Consider the following 24,684-nt stretch of genomic DNA (forward strand, 5'->3'; position numbering starts at 1 on the left):
CAGGTCCTTCACCCCTGGGCCAATTCGCTGTGTCACCTGGACAGCCCAGCGCAACTGGGGCCTTCTGCCAGCCTGCTGGGGCAGAGTCCCCTGGCGCGGCCCAGACACTGGAGCATCTGGTGCACCGCAGCCGGGATGCCCTGACCGGCCCAGCCGCGGGAGTGACTCGCTTATGTCTGGAGCCCCGTGATTAGCCTCTCGCCCAAAAGGTGAGGGACGCTGTTCCTGGTGCCCGATGGCGCCCGGATCCCAGCGCGTCCAGTCGCCCTCCCCGCGCCAGACGCCTCCCCAGAGAAAAGCCCCGGAAGAAAACGAACCGGCTAAAAGCCAGCACCGGCTGCTGCGAACCAGGGCCTCTGTGGGGACATGAGGCAGGGAGCCCCTCTGCGCCCAGAGAGCCCTGGCTGCTCTGGAGAGCTGCGAAGCCAAGAAGCGCACAGTGGGCTGGAGGGCAGCCCTTTGAGTTGGGGTCACTTGGAGCTGTCAAGCCTGTGCCACAGGAGAGGCCTCCCATCTGCGGGGACTGAGCTGGATTGCGTGGAGACCTGATTCCAGGTCTTGCTGGCCTGGCTCCAGAGCCTCACACTACGCTGTGTACCACAAGGAAAACAACCAAGGGTCCCAGCGCAGAATGGGGTTTGCAGCCCTGGCTTTTCCTGGGCCTATGGGACCCAGCTCCACAGTGGGCTCTGTGTGTTTGCTGTGACAGGCAGGCTCCTCTGGATGACTTGGAGCTTCCAAGCAGCTGCTCTTAGGCTGTGTCCTTTGGAGGGATAAGAAACAGAGGGTGGAGAGAGAGGCAAGAACCCGTGTTCTGATGGAGCAGTTTCCAGAAAACGGACTGGTCTCCTCCTTGAGCCTCTGTAAGGTGGGATTGGTAAATCACAGTCACTTTGTGGGATGACCACGCAGGTTGGGTCCAGCCCAGTGTCTGGCACACAGTGACGCTGGTCATTTCCTTCAGGCCATGCAAGTGTGTAGGAGGTCAGAGTGTTTTAGTCCTGCTTCCCATCTTTCCTGGACTGGCCCTGTCATTCAACTCTGGGCTGAATGGCATCCCCTGCTCCCTTGCTTCCCAGTGGGCTAGTAGCCTGCTGGAGAGAGTCCACAACGCCCTTATGTGTGGGGTGGAACATTGGGCTTTTCATCTGGCCTGCTGTTCTCCCACAGAAGTCAGGCCCCTTCCAAAAGGTGGATTCTACTAAGTCCTCTCTGTGAGTGAGTGGGTGAATGAATGAGTGATCAGGCAAAGGACAGGAGGAGGAGATGGTTTCTTGGTTCCCAGTCTTGCCCTTGGTCCCAGCATCTACAAAATGACAGGCTTCGTTGTGATCATGAGAGACTTCAGTGGAGAGAAAATCATTTTAGCCAGAGATGCTCGATGCCCTCCCTCTGTGTGTTTCATATTTCTTTGTCTAAATAAGAGACACATGCAAATGACTAATACTTTGAGAGATCAAGAAATACAGCTGGGCATGGTGGCACTGGCCTGAAATCACAGTAGCTAGGGAGGCTGAGGCAGGAGGATCTCAAGTTCAAAGCCAGCCTCAGCAACTTAGCAAATAGAAGAACAGAAAATAAGTCAGAGTCCTGGCTGACTCCAGTGTGAGCCGTTTTGTTTAATGCATGTCTACAGAAGCCAGAGATTTTACAACTCCAGGTCTTTCAGAGACCTCCTCCAGGCAGCAGGCACTAAGGGTAATGCAACTGGTACCAACAGACAGTCCTCAGCAGAGCCCCATATTTTCTGAGGCGGCAGAACATCTAGATCTGGGGAGGTTGGTGGCCAGTTGACTGGGTTAATCTTTTGTAAGTTAGCTTTGGGTCACAGAACAGGAAACTGCATAGTTCCTGAAAAATGCATCAGCATCCCTCACTTTCAGAGTTGAAATAGAAATATCCCAATGCTACGGATTCCCAACCTCACTGTTGGTCAGACTCATTGGGAAGTTTTTAGGAAGGTACTTTGTTCAGCTTTGCCCCTGAGATTCTGATTTTACTGGTCAGGATGTGGCTCATGCCACCAGTAACTTTAAGGCTGCTAGGGGATTCTGAGGTGCAGCCAGGGCTGAGAGCCTGTGCCCCATGCTGTTTCTTGTCAACTGTCCTCTGTGGTCACCTCTTGATATTTTGTGTGCTTCTATTTGAATGTTCTCACTCTTCAACTTTTTCATACAGGTCTGTGATTACTCTGTCTTCAAGCTCTTGGGTCCCTGGTGTTACCTTACAGCCATTTGCAGAGAAGTTCGTGTCAGGGGAAGATGGCAGTTTCCAGAAGCCTGCAGAGGGCTGGCCAGGGCTCCCTGGGCTCACCAGAGAGCAGTGTGGGTTTAATCTGCAGTGCCCTCAAGAGCACCATAAAACCAGCCAGCTAGGTGGGAATGATTCAGTGACAGAGGGGACAGGGCTTGTGATGACATGGAGGGCATGTCCCTTGCCCTAAGAAAAGCACAGTCACCCACCTCCAGCTGTGTCATGGGGTTGATCATAGATTGCAAAAATGCTCACCAAGTCTTTTGATCCTTGAATGCAGGCCCCTTTGCAAGGTGACTTTGCCATTCCTTTTCATACAGTTAGGGTCCATTTCTGCAGCCCTTGAACCTGCAGTTGGCCATGGGACTTGCTTTGGCCAATGGGACATTAGCAGATGTCCACAAGCAGAGGTGTGGGAAGCCCATAAGTGTTGGTGCTTGCTCTCTGGATGCTCTGGACGCACACGGCCAAGAGATGTGAGCAAGATCCTTCTAGAACACCCAGTGCTCATGACCTTCAGGATCAGCTAAGTGGACTCCAAAAGGACTGCCCAGCTGACCTGCAGAACCCGGGAAAATATGAAGTTCAGGTGATTAAGTATTGGGGCGAACGGCAATAACTAACCATAACACAGCCCCACTTTGCCAGATGTTATCAATCTTTTAAATAGAAATCATAATTTCAAATTTTTGTGTAAGTTCCAGTTTAAAAAAAAAATTGAATTAGTAGCCAACATTGTAAACACATTCTACAGGCCAAACAAAACATACCTTTAGACTGCACTTGGCCTGTGGGTTGTTGGTTTTCAAGTGGCTATGCTGAGGGACACGAGGTGTTTGTCTTAATGCCTGTTTGCCGTCACTCACTCACTCACCCTTCTTGCCAGAGTGGCCGGTGCCCTCCACCTGTGGCTGCTGTCTGTACGGGATGCACACTGCACGGGCTCTTCCCCAGCTTCTCCGGGTGGTCTTTCCATGTGGAAATGTGGGATCGCTCGTCCTCCTGGAGAGACTGCAGTGTGAGATGGAGTCCAAGGAAGGACAGTGCAAGGGTAGCGCCTGAGCATGAGATCAGGCGTGGAGGGGGAGCCCATGGAGGGCAGTGGACAAGGAATCCCATCTGTTTTTTCCAGAGAATGTTGTTCCTGGAGGGAAAGCCAGGGAGAGAAAGTTGGAGAGAGAGGATTGTGGGGCCCCTAAAGGCCAAGGCAAGGATTTCCCACTTGGTTATCTGGGCAAAGGAGAGTAGCTCTAAGGGAAGAAAAGTCACTGGCAGCTTTGCACAGGGGGCCCTGGGAAACAGGGGCCTGCTCTGTTTATCCACGTGCAGGATGAGTTTATGGCAGAACTGGAGTCAGGCAAGATGGGGACAAGACTGTTTGTAGTGACAGAAGGAGTGTTGGCATTGGGAGGAAAAACCCGAGTGGAAGAATGTAAGTTAAGACATGTGGGGACTTCTCTTGACCTTGAGATAGGGCTAGTTTTGCTGATTTTCTTATCTATATCATCAAGACATGTTAGTGTGTTTTCAAAGCACTTCCATCAGCAGCTTCAGATTCCCGGCTCCTGTCGCCTGCCTGCCTGACGGAATCTGGGGCTCGCGGTGGTCACTCCTAGGGCAGGGGAGACTGAAGAGGGTGTCTGCTGGGCGTTTGGAAGGACCGTCCTTGCTCTCCCTTGAGAACCTCTGGAATCATCTGTGCCTCCTTTCTGTGCTCTCCCCTCTCTTCTAAGGCTTACAAAGTTGGGACAGGAGGGGAGGGAGAAAACACAACTGTTCAAATCCAGTTTTCAATCTCGAGAAGAGGAAACGTCACAGCTATGAGAAGAGGAGACAAGGGAGTCAGGGAGGTGCATCCCTCACGGTGCATTGAGAACCAACCTCAGGAGGGAAGCCGCAGGGAAAGGCCAGTGTAGACCCTGCTTCCCACTGTCACTGGACCGTCAAGTCACATTTGAACTTTAAAAAGCGGATCCCAGGTCCCGCCTCCTGTGGGGTCTGACATGGCTGGTGTGGGGTGTTCTTGGCACCAGGGTCTTTGAGAGCTCCCCAGGGAGTGGACCCCTGCCGTGGGGACTGAGAACCCCTGTGTCCACCAGGGCCCTCTGTGGGCTGGTGCAGCCTGTAGGAGGTGCCTCCAGGGGAGCATCTGTATTTGGTGGTTGCCATTTTCATGGTAGATACTGACAGTGGTTCCCAAAGGCTATCATTTGGATCTAGAATGTTCCCCCAAAGTCCCATATATTAAAGGCTCCATCCTCAGCCTGTGACTCTCTTGGGAGGTAGTGGAATGTCTAAGAGGTGGGGTCCAGTGGGGGACCTTAGGTCATTAAGGGTGTGCCTCTGAAGGGCATGTTGGGACCCTGGTCCCTTCCTGGCTTTCTCTTTCTGCTTCCCAGCTGCCGTGAGGTGAGTGGGTAGCTCTGCCATGCACTGCCTGCCATACTGTGCTGCCTCACTACAGGTCTAAAGCAACAGGGTCAATCAAATGTGAACTGGATATGGAAACTGTGAGCCAAATAAACTTTTTTCTCTTTATAAATGAGCAACCTCAGGTCTTAGAGTGGCAGAAAGCCAACTAATACACCATATGAACTTGAAAAGTATAAAGTGTTGAAATGGGGTGTCTAAGATAGGTCACATTCTTGGGTTTGGTGAAAAGAGTTGGTTTTCTGGGAAGACACAAATGGCTTTAGTACAAGTAACCATGCTTACTACAGTTCATCTGCTGAGAACAACATCTCCCAAGTGAAATGGGCAGGAGAAAGAAGTTGCACAGTAACGGGAAGGAGGGAAGTAGGCCCAGAAGGCAGAGTAGAGGAGATTGCAAGTGGAGACAGATGTCAGAAATGTGCCTCCTCTTAAGGCAGGGAAAGCCTCGAGAGCACTTCTGTGGGCTGTCCTGGAGCAGGCTTGGTGTTACAGAGCCTGAGAAGATCTTGACAACCAGGGGTGTCCGCATGGCCAGGGGCATTGGAGGGAAACCTGTGCTGGTCTCATTAAGGTCTGTGTCTGGGTGATGTCTCAGGGAGATAATCCCCTGGCCTGGCTCCCAGGGATGGTGGGAGTGGTTTTCCCCATCCTCCCTCTGGAGAGCCTGTGAATGGTCTACCTCAAGCTTGTGAGTGTCAAAGGGCTCCTGTCTCAGGGTCCAGTCATAAGGATGTTAATAGCTTCATTTTTTAAATTTCTTTTCCTGGGTGTCAATCAAATCCAGGCTTTGTACATGCTGAGCACACACTCTACACCAAACCCTGCGTCATCTTCTCAAACCAGGAACAGCAGAACTTTAAAAAGATATTGCTGTGAATACTTTTTTAAAAAGTCAGAATTCTTTGCTGCCCCAGTATGATCTTTCTGAGGCTTAATAGGACTTTATTTTTTTAAACATATATTTATTTTTTTCTTTTTCTTCTTTAGGCATAAAAGACAGTAGAATCTATTTTAACATTTATATAAGGTAAAGAATTTTCTTAAAGTTGATGTGCATGCACTGAAAAAGCTAGAAACAAATCAACTCTTATTGATACAAGATGTTTTTACCTAAAACAGAATTCTAGGAGTATACTGGGAAACTATTTATTGCTCAATATTAAAGATGCTTGATGGAAAAATAATTGATATTAATAGTTTTTCTATTAATATTTTATTAGATATGTTAAAGAAAAATGTATAATGTGTCAAAAACATAGATAGTGCATCTTAGGTTTTGGGAATGTGCCCTGGTGAAGTGTCCTCCTGCCCTGGAATGCGTGAGACTCCAAAAGCAATCCATTCTTACAGCAGTGAATCCATCTCTAAGGATATGGTTCTGCATCAACTTTTCATTCAAGCATTTCTTTTCTGTTTGGATAATTTTTAACAGCTTTATAGAACTATGATTGACCATCTGCATACAGTTGGGAATCTTTTGACCCTATGAATACGTGATGCATTTTTAAGATTAACTTGCCTGACCAGTAAGAGACACCCATTCAAAACAGGCAGGAAGATGGCTTCTGTTTACAGTGGATAGCTCAGGCAGTCAATTAGCTTATCAGACTATTTTTCTTTCTGAAGTCTATGGAAAGGGCTAAATAGCTGGTCAGTGTGTGTATGTTCTTATCTCATCGATGCAGAATCAGAATGTGAATCATCAAACAGGGAGGCAGCAGTCCTGGTCCTAAGGAAAGGCAAACAAAGTCTCTAGAAGCCCCTTTGGCTGGTCGGTGTTAGACACTGTTTAAAATCACATCACCCTTAGTGACAAGCAGGAGAACGTGCACGCACGTGTTTGGGCGCGCGCGCATGCTTACCTGCACAAGTCTTCTTTCCCATACCATTTGGAAGCCTGTGGGATATCTATGTCTTCTTTCATCAAGAAGTAATGCACTTTTTAATCCTACAAAAACACTCATAGGGCTCCAAGATATTTATGTGTGCACGTGTGATATTCTTGTGTGTGTGTGTGTGTGTGTGTGTGTGTGTGTATAATATACAAAAGAATGTTGAGCTGAGCACATTGGCACACGCCTGTAATCCCAGCACTTGGAGGCTGGGGTAGGAGGATTGCAAGTTCAAAGCCAGCCTCAGCAACTTAGCAAGCCCCTGTCTCAAGGCGGGGGGGTGGGGGGTGGGGGGAGGGGGGACTGGGGATGTTGCAAAGTGGTTAAGCTCCCTGAGTTCCGTTGTACCCACCTCCATAAGAATATGTAATGCAACTATGTTTGAATAGAAAAAAAAATGAGTACTATCAGAATGATAAGTTGCTTGTTAAGAAGAATACAACTCTGTGTCCTGACAGGGGGTAAAGTCCAGAATATATTGGCTGAAATGTGTCCACCATGAGTTACATGAAAGCCTTGTGACTGGTTTTCAGTTCCATGTATGTATAGAGATCTACCTTAAGTAGATTTGGAAGACATGGATAATTCACTTGTCAGATTTCGCCTCAAAAATCCCTTCAATCACCCACCAAGTGGCTTAAATATAATTTGGGGTTTCTATACTTGGGTTTGTGTGCATATACTCATATGTATATTTGGACAGACGGAACCTTTATTTATGTGTAAATATGCCACGTAAGCCATGTACATATTCTGTTCAGTGCTTTCTTATTATCCTTCCTCAAATGAGAACCTGTATTTGAGTTCTAGAAAATGCAGTGTGCACGTGGCCAGCTCTGCTGCAGGATCCTTGGTCCCAGGGGACCCACCAGGAAAGGCACCTATGGCTCTGCTGATGGTGGCAACCTCTAGGGAGCCGGGCTGTAGGTGGAGGGGCAGGGCTCCCCTCCGTGCCTGATGCATTCCCACAAGGAAAAAGCAGTTTAGTTCCTGTGCTGATGTTTTCTCCCTTCCAGAACCTTCTCTTGGAGCTGCCTATGTTTCTGATGCCCAGTACAACAGGAACGTTCCATTCCAAACTTCCCCTCAGGCTATCAGGTAATTTAATCATCTAGCTGTCCACTTGTCCACCTTAAGTTCTAGAGGTTGAGACAAACCTGGAGGCATTCTTTCTACAGAAACTTTTCAGAGGGGTCTAGGTACGGCACATAATTTGGGTAAAACCCAAGAGTGTTTTGTTCTGTGGTGCTGGGAGTCGACCCAGAGACGGGCCTGTGCTAGGCAAGCGCTCCACCATGGACTGCAGCCCAGCCCCTGAGCCTGGTGGTTTGGGTTAAGTTCTAAGAGCACAGTGTCCCACGTGCAGGAAGCATCTGGTCAGTTAAGAGCAGATCGGGGGTAATGGACACCACCAGGGCCAGGAGACGGAGTGCCCAAGCTGAACGCACATGGCCACCTTTCTTCCTAGCCAGCATTACCTGGACTGCAAAAGAGGGCTTCTCTTTTCCCTTCTGTCACATCCTAATGCTACCCACACATTCACTCCTTTCCTGGGAATCCAGCCTTTTCTATCTCCCCCTAAAGTTTTAACTAAGACCAAGCCCTTGGCTAGAGTAAGGAAAAACCCTCTCTTACATCAGCGCTCGGTGTCAGGGTCTCCAAAAGCAACAAACACCTCATGTGCCCAGACTGCCAAGCAGGAGTGGAAGACTGTCCCACCCTGCAGGGATCTGGTGTGTGGCAGCCACATCTGTCCTGAGTATACCGCGTTGAGACGGGCTGTGCACATTTTCACATTGGACTCAGCCACGCCCACATGGCATTAGGTCACTGTAACTGAGGGTTCACCTTGTCAGTCTCTGGTTCAGAGTGTTCTCTTATTACTGTCACAACAACTCCGTGAAGAAGGTGCTAAAGCTGGCTGTCCACCAAGTGTGCTTTGAGATATGATCATCGTCTTGATGTTTTCTGTTAGTGTTTTATAGTTTGAGCTAAAGTGATATCACCCCTGCTCCTGAGAACCTAAAGGGCATGTGACCCATCACGAGTCTTATTTATTTATTTGTTTATTTACCCGTTTATTTGGCAGTGCTGGGGATGGAACCCAGGACCTGGTGCGTGCTGGGTACTGCTCTACCACTGAGCTGCCGTCCCAGCCCCGGCCCCTGTTCATCTTAGCACAGAAGTTTGAGTGTTATATAACTCCTGCTCAGTGGTTATGACCACCTTTACTGTTTTTCCTCTCCAGAATTTACCATTTTTATAATCACTGGGCCATGCGGATGGCCACGTACTTCTTCATCTGTGTCAACCTCTCTCTTGCCCTGTTTGAGGAACCGGTGCTGTTTCTGCTACCGTTCTTGGTAAGCATTAGATAAAAGATGTTCAACCAGACCTTGTCACCAGTGAGTGGGGCCCCTTGCTTCTCCCTTGTTTTCCTCAAATGTCAACAAATAGGAATTTGACTTTATTTTTTTCTTGCTGGGGCTTCAGAGAATTCTGCTTGTTGGCTAATGTGCCAATCATAAGGGATTTTGAGGGCAATGGAACTTCAGAATAAGCTGCTGAATTTGTAAAATGAATCAATTTTTTAATCCCGTCAATATGATGTCTCAGGATAAGCTACAACAAATATATGTTTATTCAGTGCAACGTGTTTGTTTCCTTCAAGAAAATGTTTCCTGATACATATAGGCCAGGAGCCAAAACCTGGAGACTTTCTCAGTTAAGAGAAGCCAGGAACTTTGTGTTTCATTGGAGAGTTTCTGCCTAAATCTCAGAAGCTAAACCTCAATGACACGATCTGATAGTGGGTTTATTGCAGAATGTCCCCCATTCCTAAAATGATAGTATGGACCATATCCTTCTAGGACAAGGGTACTTTTGGCTTCTGCCTTCTATTTGATGATATTTTCCCCTCTCTGCTCCCCCCAGCTCACTCTTGAAAGGCCTTCTGTTCTGCCAGCCATAGTGACATCTGCTGGCGGACATGGGAAGTCACAAATCTGGGGGACCTTCTCAACCAAACCTTGTTAATGCTGCCATTTATCACAGGGGCAGGGGTGCGGGCTCTGGAGGGCTGGGTGTCCTGTCATTTCTCCCATACCCTCTCCCAAGATAGCAACCATGTCTCAAGCAGCCAGTTCCCACCTTCCATTCACAGAACTGAAAGTCAGGCAGATGCAAACCCCAATGCTAGCATGGGCCCTGGAGAAGAAGCCACCACTCCAGGTGACAATAGACTTGACTGGATGCTTGGGGACTGAAGCAAGGCAGTTCTCACCAACCTCTGCACCCTCCTCATTTTTAGCAGGCCTCTGCCTGCGGCTAGGAGAGGAGTGGAGCTCTGTCTCCCACCTGGCCCCGCTGTCTCAGCGCTGCTTTAGGGGCAAACTTGCAACTAGGTGAGTTGAAAGGGTTTATTCCAACTCAGAGTTTCTTTTCTTCTTATCTAACACAGGAGATGTCCACTTTGCATTTCTGAGAAGTTCATGGTGTCCTAAGAACTCCACTTCACTTTGGCTACTCAAAGTGGGGTGGCTTGGTCAGCAGCACCAGCATCCCCGCTCAGAGCTTGTCAGAAACGCTGCCACTCAGAGGTGCTGGAGTTTTGCACTGATAGAAGCCACCTTTGAAACAAGCCCCAAGGCCATACCTTCACACACACAAGTTCATGTGCTTGTATTCCACACTGGGTTCCTCACCTGGGCGCCCTTGGCCCATCAGGCCATATCCTTCTTAGTCTGTAGAGGTCTTCCTCATGCAGTGTAGACATTCAGCAGCACCCATGGCCTCTACCTGAGTTTTGCACCAGCACCCCTGACTTGTGATAACATAAAAGGTCTCTAGGCATTGTAAAATGACCCAAGGGGAGGGGCAAAGTAACCTGTGTTGAGACCCATCATCTTCAGGGTCACCTGAGACCTTGTTACAAACACACATTCTCAGACTCCGCACCAGATTGGCAAAACCAGGAACTCCAGTGGGGCCCAGGAAATTGGTTAACTCTCTGTGAGACACAGGCACTCTGAGATGGAAGAGGACTTGGGAAAGGCCCTGCAGTGAATCACTATTTGGTGACAGACCAGTCACAGGGGCCACAGCATGACCAAGAGGTTGCAGGCTGCGGGTGATAAAGAGCCCAAAGCAGTAGCCACCTGGGAGGGTTTGCAGCCAACACTTCCCCCTGTGCTATCTCCATGACCTTGGCCAAGTGACCTGATCTTTCAGTGCCTCAGTTGTCACCTATGGAAAATGGGGACAACCAAAGCACTGTTCCTCCTGCAACTATTGAGGGATGAGGAAGCTTTTATGATAAGGTGCTTCGAAGAGTGCTTGGCTCCAAGACCTTCGGACAAGTCAACTAACTGGTCTTGTCTTCACCATCACTGGCCTGTCTTGCCCCCGACTGTTCCCCTACAAGCCAGCCAGGCATGTGCTTCATTCTCTGCCACATCCTCAGCAGGAAGTCCTGCCTGGCCTGGACCAGGCTCTCAATGAACATCGGTGGAGAAAGGCATTGCAGTGCCCATGAGGACATGAGGACACCAGCAGAAGCCCTCTGTCTCAGGGGCTTGAACTTTGCTGTGAATCCTGTATGTTCTGCAAAGGGACCCCAGCTTCCTAGATCCGATTCTATTAGAAGGTGTCCTTCCAAATGTGGCAACAGAGCAAAGGTGAGCTTCTCCATCCGTGTGGATTAGATGGGACCTCAGGTAGATCTAAAGGCTGTTGTAAACAACAGTCAATCAACATACGCTTAGAAAATCATGGAAAGACTAAAGATGGGGGCAGGGTGCTTCACAGATGCTGTGTGTTTTCTTTCTCTACTTCTAGGATTCTCTCTACCCACCTCCTGAAGTCAGGCATACAACTATCCCCATTTCAGATATGCAAAAAGTGAGGTCCCAAGAGGTTACAGAACAAGCCCAAGCTCATTGTCTAGTAAGCAGTGAAAGTGTTCTTCTCATGCTGGTCTCTGATTGCAAACCCACACCTGCCTTTCTTCCCAGGGAACTTCCTGGTGTGCACACAGGGATGACATACCTTAAGATAGGGAGGACAATCCTAATTTCAAACCTTCTACCTCACGTTATGCTGAAGACAATCCTAAGCAGCAGAGCACGTGTCTTATTTGGTTTAAAAACTCCATCTCTGGTAGTAATGAGATCTCTCTGCCACAGCCCCGCCAGACAGCCATTTGGAACCAGAGGAGTGTGGAGAAAGAGTGACCACAGGAATGTGGAAAGAAAGGACATAATTCAGGAAAGTGAAATACAAAGAAGCAAGAGCTGAATATACTAGAACAGACAGGATCAGCAGAAAGAGCTCAGCTGAGAGAGGCCTGGAGCAGGGCTGGGACGAGCCAGTGCATTCCACGGGTATTGATGAAGTTCTGCTGTGTGCCTGGCACTATGGTGAGAAGTAGATGCTACATTGAGTACAGTCTCTGACCTTGCCCTGCTAAAGATCCCAGTCTGGGGATTCAAAGCTGGATGACATTGTCCATCACTATGCCATTTCTTCACACCCCAGCTGACCTAGAGCCCCCAGCACCATGGCCCATTTGCCTACAGTGAAGGCCAGCAGCAGAATCCTGCCATGGCTGGCAGGAGTGGTTGGAGAACCCCTAGCTCTCTCACCTGTAGGAAGGGTTCTATTAATAACATGATTTACATGAACCTCCAGCACTCCTTATCAGAACTGTGTTTACTCACTTAGTGACAACAACTGGCTGGTACACCCTGTCTTCCAGTTCCTAATCACTTCCTGTTCTCACCTGGAGTTTTCTAGCATTGCCTTCCAAGAAACTACTTGCTAACAAATCTGGATCACAGAGTCCCCACACTCAGGGAAGCCAGAGCATGAAAGAAGGTTCTAGAAAGATGTACAGTGATCCAAGTCTATCTGGCCATTTTGTGCCTGAATTTATAGTACTTCTTGGCTGCTCTGACTGCCCTGATAAGTTTAGGAGAAAACACAAGCCATATTTTGGCATGTAAAATGCATTCAGGCCGAGTCACTTTCACACAACCTACCAAGTAGGGGTAGAATGAATTTTAAGTACAACAGAATGCCGAATGCCTACTCATTCCAGTGAAGACATGCTGCAAATAAGACTTAGAAGATGTGCTGCAAACAAGACTTAGAAAAGTGTCCTCAGAGAAGATTCTATCATTCTGCATTTGCTTCTGAAAGTTGAAGCACACAGTTCTAATGAGCCCAGGAAGAGGTTGATACCCAGTTGAGTTGGCATATGATGTGCCAGAGCTCAGGACTTCAAGGCTGCTGTCTGGTGGTTCCTGGGCTCTTCTGGTCCTCACCTTCACTCAGTGTCTTTTTGTTGGTGATGTAGTTCAGCAATGGATTACTGGCCCAGAGACTTGTTCAGTATTGCTCAGCAGTAGTAAAACACTGTCACCAGTTGCAGGTAGCCAACTCCAGGTGAGAAACTTGATAGATGTTAATGCTCATGGCTTCAAACCGGCAAGCTGCCCCTCAGTGATCATGCTCTCTAAAATATACACCATGCTAAATTGTGTGAAAGAATTCTACGTCTAGCCAAACCACAGGAGCTCTCAAAAGCCATCCCAATAACATTTAGAGGATTCACTCTCCAAAGCAAGCTTGCCAATGCCTGAGCGCCCACACACTCTATTGGCGCCAACCTCACCTCCTTTTAGAATGCACACATCCAGCAAGATATCATCACCTGTGGTGGTTGAGCGGCCTTTCCAATGGACAAGGTAGATGTGAATGTATCACGTGAATAAATCAGCATTTACCAACAACTGGAAGAAAAAAATTTACTCTGTGTTATATGATGATGGAGCTGCTCTGTGATCTAGACCATCCCCCTCTCCTGCATCCTCTCTGTGCCTCTGCCTGGATGGACCTCCAACTCAGCCCAGAAGGATGTGTCCTTTCTAGTCAGAAGCCCTGTCATGGCTTCCAGTTCCAGGCCCTGATTCCTGGTTAACTGCAGCCAGAGCTCACTTTCAAGGTAGTCTCTTCAGATCCCTTCCCTACCCTAACCACAGTGTGGGCTCTGGCCCCACCCTGACTCTCTACACCACCATTCCACATTATTGTCTTCTTCTCCCTCATTGTGACCCAGGACTACCCATGACCATGACCAACTGTTGAACCAGTGCCTCAGAGGGTAGAAATAACCAGAGATTGCTAACTTGAAGATTTCACAGATAGTTAATGAGACATCCTGACTAGTCAAATGACATAAGAGGAAGTCAATGAATTCTAACCTCAAGGGCAAATCCTACAGTACACTGGCTGTCAAATTCAGCTACACACTGGAGCCACCTGGGAGCTGTGCATAGTACTGATTGCTGGACTACCCACTGGCCCTGGGCTGATGGAATGGCTCTGGGCTAAGATGGGACACTGGGGTTTGTAAATTACCAGTTGAGTATAATATAAAGCAAACTTTGAGAACACTGCTTTTTCCCCACATGAAGAACTGTGTGCAAACAGATGCAGAATTACACAAATCTGCAGCATAAGTCTCCTTGAGATCCATAGATTAAATGCACTGCAGTGACCAGCACCCTGGCTAGGAACACCACCAGCCCCCTGGAAGCCTCCTATTTCCACCTTCCAGGTGATCACAGCCCTGCCATACAAGCATGGAGGAGTCCTCCCTGCTGAGAGATTTCAGTGTGGAGAATGGAGAGCCCTTCTCTCCTTGGAGTCCCTGCTTTGACAACAAGTGTACTGGAGAAGTTTGAATCAAGTGGGAAGCACATGGGCAGGCTCCCTAGATGAGGCCCTATTGAAGGGAATCTACATTTCCAATGGAACAGATGCTTCAGAGAGAAACTGAGAGTGCCGGCTCTGAGAAGCGGTTCCACTTCATGCAGCTTCAACCAGAAACAAACCTCAATATGCTTACAGGGAACAAGACCGTTCCTTCAATTGGAAGCTGCCTGCACAAAATGCTTCTGTTCTGCACTTCCAAGCTTTTCTCAGCCAGCACGTTCAGAAGACGTGAAAGTGCAAATTGTGCTACCCAGAGATCCCTTGGGACATCACCAATATTCACGTGGAACATTGGACGGTTGACAAGATTAATGGCCCAGAGTTTCATTGAAATATTTTTCTCAAATTTTTTGAAAACTCACTGGAAACGAAGGTACCCATGAGCAACAAACTCTGCTTTATACAAGACACAGAAACTTCTAAGTAAAGCCCATAACTGCTGGCTCTAAGAAGGATTCCAATTCCTACTAGTTCAACCAAGCCCAAATCCCAATATGCTCTCTAGAAACACATTTACATCCTGCAATTGAAGCTGTTTGTATACCCTGCTTCTCTTCTGCACTTCAAACTCTTCTCATTGAGCACATTCAGAGAACAGTTCAGGCTCAATATCCAAAGTGTGCTAGCAGGAGAGCCCTTGTACCTTGGAGCACTTGCTCAGAGAGGAAGTGATAGGACTGATGGGTGGGTCAATACCTCAAAGATTCTTTGGAATCCATTCCTCAAACGGATTCTGAAAACTATCTTGAAGTTGCATGAGCCTGTCTGCAATGACCTCTGCTTAATATTGAGTGCATAGATGGTTCCAAGTGAAATGGTGCCATCAGCTCTGACAAGAGGTTCTGCTTCCTGCATGTTCAACCAAGGAAAACCCGCCATGTGTTTACTGAGAACAAATCTACTTTGTGCACAAACTTTTTCTGTTTGCCCCCTACAAATGCATCTCAGGATGCACATTCAGAACACATTTCCTGCAAAAAACATGAGAAAGTATCATTGCAAAAGTCCACTCTGGTCTAGCATCACCAACATTGATTAGGAAATGAATTGCACAAGTTTCATCTTATCCCCTTGGTCTCCTTCTTCTAAAAACTCATTGAAACTGCAGGTACCTGACAGTAACCAACTTGCCATTGACCAAGAGCACAGTTGCTTCCAATGGAAACTGGGCCTGCCAGCTCTCAGAAGCCATTGGATTTAAGGCTACTCCAGCCAGATACAAAGCTCAATGGGCATGAAGAGAAAAAAGTCATTTCCTAATATGAAAGCTGCTTGCCAAAATTCTTCTGTTTTGCACTTCCAAAATATTTTCAGGAAGCACACTCAGAGCACAGTTTCAGCCCATATGCAAAGAGTGCTAGCAAGAGAGCCCTTGGACCTAGGTTCAGCAACCGGAGGAGAACTGTGGGCCCACTGGGAAGAGCAATTGCCCAAGGTTGATTGAAATCCATTGCTCAATTGTTTGTCACAGAATTCACTTAAAATCCAAGCGCCTGCCTGCATTGAACTCGCATTGACCAACTGTACAGATGGTTCAGAGGGAAACTGCCACCTCTGAGAAGCGGTGGTTCTTCATGCTAGTTTAAGTAGTGACAAACCCCAATGTACTCACTGAGAACAAAATGAGCTCCTGAATGTTGAAGCGGTTGAGAGACTGCTTTACTTTTGCACTCCCAAACTACTCTCAGCAAGCACATTCAGAGCGGAGATCAGGCCCAAAATACAATGTTGGCTAGCAAGAGAGTCCTTGCGCCCAGGGTCACCAATTTTGAGAAGCCAATGAGGACTGCTGAAAAGATCAATTCCACGGAATTCCATGGAAATCCACTCATCAGACCTTTCTGAGAACACTTAAAAAGAAGGTTTCTGCATGCAAGGAACTCGTGGTGATAGATGGCAATGTTTGCCAAATGCAAACATGCCTACCAGCTCTGAGAAGCCATTCTCATTCACACTGCTTCAACCAGGGAAAAATCTCCAGGTGCTCACTGAGAACAAGTTAGCTTGAGCTACTTGAAGCTGCTTCTGCAAACAGCTTCACTTCTGCACTTCTAAACTGTTCTCATCAAGCACATTCAGAGCACAGTTCAGGCATGAAACACAATGTGTGACAGAAAGAGATCACCAACTTGCAGGAGGAAAGAGGACCAGCTGCTAAGGTCCGTTCTCCAAAGTCTCACTGACATCCATTTGTCACACTTGTTTACCACATACAGTTGAAGTGCAGGTGCCCACATGAGTGAACTGTTTTGGATCAATGGCACAAAAGCTTCAATGTGAAAGCATGCCTGTCACCTGTAAGAAGCAGTTTTGCTTTCTTCTAGCTCACACAGGAAAAACACCATGTGCCCACTTACAACAAAGTTAGTCCTGCAAGTTGAAACTGCTTGCAGCAAATGGCTTCCATTCCTCACTTGCAGCCATCAGTGGTTGACAGATGGCACAGAGGCTTCAATGTGAAACTGTGAATGCCAATCATTACAAGTGCTTCTGACACTCTAGTTCAACCAGGGACAGCCTAAAGTGCTCAACGAGAACACACTTTGTTCCTGCAAGTGGAAGCAGCTTGCATGAACTGCTTCAGTTAGAAAATTCCAAGTTCTCAGCAACCACATTCAGAGCACAGTTCTGGCCCCATGGAAAATGGGTCCTACCAAGAGGATCCCTTATCTATGATCACCTTCATAAGGTAGCTTCCCATCTTCTGTGTGGAAGTGTGTTTCTCCTTGGCCCTTACACTGTTGTGGAGACCACTAGGAGTTCAGCTTTGTGCAGGATCATCTGACCTGGACTTTTTGCAAGACCTTTACAGCCCTCACACATGCTCAGATGCTACAGGACTTTTCAGACCAGTCCAGGCAATAGTAGGCATCCATTCATTGTCTGCAGTCTACAGATTCCTAGATGCATGGCATTCATTACCATCAAATGCAGAATTTTCATCAAAAACTATATATATATCATTCCAATCTGAATCAAGAAAATCAGAAATATCCCCAAATCCAAAGAGTGGATCCTCATTGTGATGCTACCAGTGGAAAATTCCACAGCTGACCTCATGGGATGGTTCACAGTCAAAACACAGCTGCATGAAAAATATTACATGACATGACCTTCCTGCTATGTGAAAGGTGGCATGTGAAGTACACATGCATGTCTTCCTCAGACATGGGTTCATTTGCAAGATACCTTGTGCAATTGAAAATACCCCAAAATGGGAGAAATCAGAACCACGTCTCCAAAGTATTTCAGCAGGGACCAACTCCATCTGTCTATCTATCTCTCAGTGAGTGTGTGCGCTCTTGTGTGTGTTTGTGTGTCTTTGTTTGTGTTTGTACCATGATAGCTGATACTTCATTGCCCCCATTGGAAAACTGACTCAGATAATGCCATCTGCCAAACTCCTAAATACTGAAGTTTTTGCTGATAGAATGAAACATTCCTTCCTGTTGGTTTGGATGTGTCCGTTAGGAAACTCTGCTACATTTAGTATACTCAAATCATCAGAGTAGATCAGGTAACAAAAACATATATATTTTAAAATAATAATATATTAATGGAAACAAAAAATATAGGATAGAGTAACAACTGTGTTACTAACAAGGTCAAAGACAATGGCAAACTATAGATTCAAACTTTGAAGCAAATAGTAATCAATGTAAATATTCCTGGGCTGCCTCAGCCCCGCCCAGGCACACAGCAGCAGATTTTTGCAAGCATCCTCAGGAGGGCTGGAGCCTTCTTTGCAGGACGAGAGGGAGGTTGAGGCTGGATCCACTCATCATTCTTTTGGGAGAGGCTCCTTTTCCTCAGCACGAAGTTGGATTTTTTGTGAGGATTCTTGGCATAAAATACGTTGGCCTGCGCTGGAATCCTCAGCTCTGGGGAGAGAGGGGTGTACAAAAAGAAGGTGGCACTCAGGAGGTGCTCCCTAGGACACCCCAACATCTGAGAGCCTGTGCCAGAAAAGGCCAGAGCCACACACCTGAGAGCTCTCCAATTCAGCACCAATACCAACAAGACAGCCTCCACAGTCCTCCCTGAGGAATAACTAGGCAGAGCACTTCAACACACCTAATGTCTGTCCTACCAAAGGCTTTGGAATCCAGAACATCTCAGGTCCTCTTGCATCTGCCAAAGCACACCACTAGATTTACATCTGAAATCTCCCACAAAAGGCTCCTGTGCCGAAGATTCAGTCCCCACATGAGCCATCTTCATAGGTGGGTTTGGAGGGAAGCATTGGATGGTGAGTGCTCTGATGTCAACATGAAATTCTCATTCAAGATGAATACACTACTGGGAGGTGGGAGGGACTGGAAGAAAGGTTGAGCATGGTTGGAGGAAGACCTAAACAGGGTTGCGCCCTGGGCAACAGTACCTTGTTCCTGTTGGCTCCACTGAATCCTCATTCTCCAAGTAGAGATCCTCCTCCTCCTCTCCATCTTTCTCTCTCTCCCTCTCTGCCACCCTCGTTCTCTCTCTCCCAGTCTATGCCTGTGTGGCAAGGGCTGAGGAGCTCTCCACTGCCACACACTAGAGCTTTATGGACAGCCTCAGTGCACAACCAAAGAGAAAGCTATAAAACCCAGAGAAAAGGCCTAGGATTCCTCCTCTGAGTTATTTTCCTCAAGTATGGCCACAGTGAGGACAGGCTGACCAGCACGGATACCACATTAGAGCCTTGCTTCTGTGTTGGTGGAGCCTGCCTCCATGTGAACCAGGCTTCTGAGAATGGAGGCCACATTCCAAATGCTGCCCTACTGAGAACAATGGTTCCAAAGACCAGCAAAGGGACTGCTTCCCTCCAACATGGTGTATGGCCCAGTGGTACCATGACCCCGAGTGGGGGAAGACAACAGCCCGCTTCTCCTTCCTCTGAACACCTGTTTCCTGTCACCCTCCTCTAACCTAGAGCCTGTTCTCCATCCCTTCTGGGTTGGATGTGGGAATCTGTGCCATGAATTTCTTAGGCTACCAAGGCCCCACACAGACTTCCTCTTCCATAGACTCTACTAACCTAAAAGAAGGTTAAGATAGGAGACAAGTGATCCTAGAACTCATTGGGATGGTGGTCTTCAGTGTACATAGGCTGGGATAATGGATGCTGTGGTGTTTGGCTCACAAAAACCAACCAACCAACCAACGAAAAAGCACTGGCATTATTATCAGATGAGCTCTGTGGCTACGTGCTCAGGAAGCCCTCATCTGACTTTAGTTAGGGATCACAACCCGGCTATTGTGATCACTCCTTGGCAAGTGGACTCAGGTGCGGAAGACCATGGAATTTATGCAAAAACAAATGATTCAGGCTGTCTCCCAGGCTGTGTTTTCTTCCCAATTTCATCCTTTTACTGCTTGCTAGAATCCTGGCAATGCTGTGCCCAGGCAGTGGATTTCTGGTCACACAGAAGGCTTTCAATAGTACTGCTTCAGTCCACCAAATGCCAGTTCCATCGTTAGCCCATGCATTCCCACGTTTCTTTGAAACCACTCCTATCCCAGACCATGAAAGCATACTGCTCCTGGAAAGAGGCTTTCCTCCTCATTTCTCAATGATGTCAGCTTTGTATGCCTGTTCATGTCCTGGGCAGGTCACCTGGTGGGGAGCCACAATATCCACTGGGGTACACTATTAGACCTCAAGAACTTCCACCAGCAGAAGTGCAGTTGTCTTTGTGCAAGAACCCAACACACCCTGTTGGAGTGTTCTTGGGGGTCAGAGACTACTCTTTGGTGCTAAGAGTTGACCTGAGTCCACATCCTGACCCTTGCTCTCTGCCATCTGATTGTCTCACTTACTCTGACGGTGAGAGATGATTTGGCCCAGCTCATAATCCTCCGGTTTCTCCTGAGTAAGCAAGTGTAGGTCGAGGGCGCTGCGGATGACGACAGGAGCCCTATCCTGGCAGGTCACCTGGAGCAGCATGGGAGACAGGCCTTCAGGAAATGGGCCTTGAAGTGACTACTCAAGGGCAGTGGGCAGGGGCATTCTGGAGGCACCTCCACTCTAAATACAAGGGCAACATCCATGACCCTACTACCTGAGGGTGACCTCCTGCGCATCGTGTAGGCTCTTCCCATAGGCTACTAGCCCAATCCTTGTACATAGGACTTCCTGGGCTTGCCATTGCTCTTTGTGGAGCTGCACTCCTCTCGAAGTGAAAGGACTCAACTACTTGCATACAGATGCAATCTCATCCCACAAGTTGGGAGGAATGGGACAATAGCCTCCAAGATCCCAGGTCTGCCCGAGGATGCAGGCGGCATTGGGAATGGCCTAGGCACAAAACCTAGAGGCTTTGGTCTGGATTGCCAGGGCCAAAAACAGACCCAGGAACATGACCACACACAGGAGTGCTGAAACATAGCCACAAGAGCTCCTGGCCTCCAGAGGCTCAGTGCTGGCTGGGATGTAGGAGGGCACCTCATCCGGCAAGTGTGGTCATTGGGTTACCTGGACATTTAGTGTGCTTGCTCCACATCCATATCGACTCTGCAGAGAGACTCTCTCAGCTCCTTGTTCAAGGAACATGCAGAACCTCACACTGCTGTCCTCCTCCATAGATGTCAGCATCCCATACAAGGGAAACTGCAACCTAGGTCCTATCCTATTCTCATCTGTCACCCATACCTGCCCCTGCCCTTCTGGACTGCATGCTGCCACCTGACACACAGACTCCCTCAGATATGGCAGTGGACAAGCTGCTGCTCTCCCTCATCTCAACTCCAGCCCTTCACACTGACCTCTCCCTTCTTGATTCCCCTCTATCCTCCTGATCATCCAGAAGCTCCAAATTCAAGAGGGCATGAGTAGTCCATGGTATTGGACCAGTGTCTGCTCCCCATCCAGGTGTAAGCACCAGGGGACACCCCTGCTCCCAGGCTTACCAAAACAGTCTTGGCCATCTTTGGACTTTGTGTTTCTAAGTGGACACGAATTAAGCAGGTGTCTCCCACCTGCTTGTGGGAAAGCGGCCTGGAGGACTTGCAGGTTGATTCTGAGAACTGTAGGGGATGGAACATCAGCAAACCCAGAAACAGAAAGCCACCCCAGCCTGTCAGTTGGCTCTATGGGCTTTTAGCACATATGTCCAGGTGCTCAGGCTTTTTATTTCCCCAGGTGGGAGTGGAATGGCAGCACAAGTACAGCTTGAATAAGGTAGGTGTTTACCTCCTTTCCCTTGACCTGGGGGCGTTTCCTCACAATTAAATATTTTATTCCCGGATTCATGGACAGACACACCAGTGAGTGGTCAGAGACCTTGATTTCTGCAGAGCGAAGTGGAGAAAATTGTTAGGTGGCACTCAAGGATTATACCACAAAACACCCACAACCCCTGAGAGTTTCTGCCAGGCCCACCACACTTTGGTATTTTGGGGACAAGGCCCACTTTCTCTTGGCTGTGAGTTATCCTGAGCCCACTGTGGATCATGTCTCCCCACTGTCTGATTGTCCTACTTACTCTCATCCTCAGACATCATACTCAGCAGCTCAAAGTTGTCCACATCCTCATGCTGCAACAAATTTTGGTCCAAGGCCCTGCGGATGAGGCTTGTCACCGTCTCCTTACAGGTCACCTGGATCAGGGTGGGACAAATGTCATCAGAGAATGGCTTTTAGAGGAGTTACCCAGAAGACTGTGGTCAAACATTCAGGAGAAAAAGAGGCAGATGCACTGAAAATTTTGGTCCTGACTGCCACTACACAAAACAGACTCAGATACAAGAGTGTGCACTTGAGTGCTTCATGACAGCTTTGAGAGGCCCTGGCCTCTGGAAGCTCAGTGCGGGTCTGGTTGTAATGATGTACTGGACTCAGCACTGGCAGTCACTGAACATGTCTCCTCTGCAGCTGGACACCTGCAGCATTAGTGTGTCTACTGCACATCCATAGAAATTCTGCCCAGAACCCCTTTAGCTCCATATTTACATACATGCAAAGGCTAACATTCCGAAGCTTTGGCATGACCCCCCAGGTGATCCTGACCCCAAATTCCTACACCTAGTCATGCTAAGGAGGTTCTCTTCCCTGCCACCAGGAACACATCCCCTCCTACACATGTGACAAATCACTGCCACCTCCTCTGCTCCAACCTCACTCATTGAGAATACCAAGTTCTAGGCACTGCAGCCTACACCCTAGACATATCTCTGCCTTCATCTGTCCACAGCACTTCCGTCTGCACTTCTGGCCTGCAAATGCAAAACCCACAATACACAGGCCCACTCACCACTGGAGCTGGGAATGCTGAGGCTCTCCCTCCTCAAGTCAAGCCCTTAAGACAGACCTCTCTCTTCTTTATTTCCCATTATAGCCCCAGGGTTGGCTGTGTCTCCTGCCTTCCGCTGTGTGGACACCCAGAGGCAGCCCTGCTGTCGGGCTTACCAGGATGCACTTTGTCTCCCTCAGGCTCTGTCCCTCTAGGAGGACGTGAACAAAGTGGCTGTCTTCCACCTGCTCGCTGGAGTGAAGCAGTGAGGAGCTGCTACTGGTGACTTTTCTCATGCAGCACTCATTGCTTTGGGTGGCCTGGGGCAATGATCCTGCAGCCACTGTAGAGCTGCTGCTCACTGCTGCTGGGGTCCTGGATGCCACTGCCACAGAAGGCTCCAAGAACTGTGGGGGATGACAACATCAGCAAAGCCCAGCAACTGCACCCCACCCAGCCTGGCAGTTGGTTCTGTGGGCATTCTACAACATCCATCCAGAACCTGAGGTTCTTGTCCCCTTGGAGGATGTGGAGTGGCACCAGGAATAAAGACTGAAGAAGGTGGCTGTTTACCTCATTTGGCTTGACCTTCAACGACTTGCTGGCAGCTGTTTCCCGAAGAATAAAGTTATAATCCACTCCTCCATCCAGGTCGTAATATACTTTCCCATCAGCAGGGATCCTCAGCTCTGGAGAGGCAGGGGCAGAGGCGTGGTAGGTGACAATCAAAAAATATACTACCCAACATCCCCCACAACTGAGAACCTCTGCCAGCTCAGGTCTCACACACCGACCTGAGAGCCCCCGAATCCAGCTACTGTTCCACCAAAGACTCCCCACTGATTCCTCCCTGAGGACCCTCTATGCACAGGAGGTCCACTACAGGAACACCTTTCAAGGAAATAGCCCCTTGTACCCTAGACCCTCTTAGTTCATGTTGGACCCACCAAAGACAAACAGCTAGACTTTGTATCTGGATTGGTCCCCAAAGACTCATGTGTTCAAGGTTTTCTCCCCAATGCAGCAATGATCACAGGTGGGTTTGGGGAAAAGCACTTGATGGTGGGTGCCTCCACCTTGCCAGTAGATTCATCCACTCATACAAAGCTACACTAATTTGAGGGTGTGGTTTGCAGGTGTGTTGAGCGTGGGTAGAGGATGTTCACAGCAGGGCTGTGCCATCCAGAGCAATATATTTCTCTTGAGTTCCCCACTTCTGCATTTCCTCCTCATGAGTATAATTCTCATTCACATTTTTTATCAATTTATTGTTATACTTCTTGTTTGGCTTGTGTTTCTCCTTCTTGTTCTTGTTCTTCTTCATCTTCTCCTCATGCTTCTTCTAATAGTCATCTTGACCTTCTTATTCATGGTCTCTTCCTTCAACTTATTTTCATTTTTCTATTCCTCCTTCTCCTCCTCCTCGTCCTCCTCCTCATCCTCCTCCTCATCCTCCTCCTCCTCCTTCTTCTTTCCTTCCTCCCTCCCCCCCCTCTCTCCAAGAAGGGTTTACAAGCTGTGAAGGGTTCTATTCTACCACACACTTCTCTCTAGAAATGGCCTCTGGTCCTAAGTGGACTCAGTTTGCAAGGAATAGAAAGATTGGAAGCCAGAAATGATTGTTCATTGAACTGCTTTTCTCATGTACTCGTCTAGGTCAGGAAAGGCTGCCAAAGTAGGCATCCTGTGGTTGTCTGTCTTCTTTAACACAAGACAAAGAAGCCTGTATTCTTGGCCCCTTGTGGATAATAGCTTTGCAATGCCTCCTCAGGCCAAGGAAAGAACACATGATAGGCAGGTCCACAGCCCCTGGAGAACATGAAGAACCTGCAGATTTATGCCCCATCATTACACTTTGTTTTGTGCACAAGTCCCACCATACTCTTCCTGGGCATTGGGTCAATGCACACTGTGTTTTGGCTCCCAGTTATCCTGAGCCCACTGTGACTCACTGCTCCCTAACCTCTGATGGTTCCACTTACTCTGATGGTTCGAGACAATTTGCAGAAGTTCGTAGTTTTCTGGATCCTCCTGCTGGAGCAAGTGTGCATCTAAGGCCCTGCGGATGATGACTGGAGTGCTGTCCTGGCAGGTCACCTGAGCAGGGTTGGAGAAGG

General features: G+C 48.2%; 1 long non-coding RNA gene across 1 annotated transcript; it reads right to left on the minus strand.

The window, feature by feature from the left end:
- Positions 1 to 17,916: 17,916 nt before the first annotated feature.
- LOC144369556 (uncharacterized) lies at positions 17,917 to 21,938 on the minus strand. The gene is made up of 4 exons (XR_013429344.1): positions 21,821 to 21,938; positions 21,246 to 21,626; positions 20,157 to 20,271; positions 17,917 to 18,235 (listed from the first exon to the last, which is right to left on the minus strand). It is a non-coding gene; the product is annotated as an uncharacterized LOC144369556 (long non-coding RNA).
- Between the last annotated feature and the right edge of the window lie 2,746 nt (positions 21,939 to 24,684).

The sequence above is a fragment of the Ictidomys tridecemlineatus genome, chromosome 12 (assembly GCF_052094955.1).
Source record: "Ictidomys tridecemlineatus isolate mIctTri1 chromosome 12, mIctTri1.hap1, whole genome shotgun sequence".
Taxonomy (NCBI): Eukaryota; Metazoa; Chordata; class Mammalia; order Rodentia; family Sciuridae; genus Ictidomys; species Ictidomys tridecemlineatus.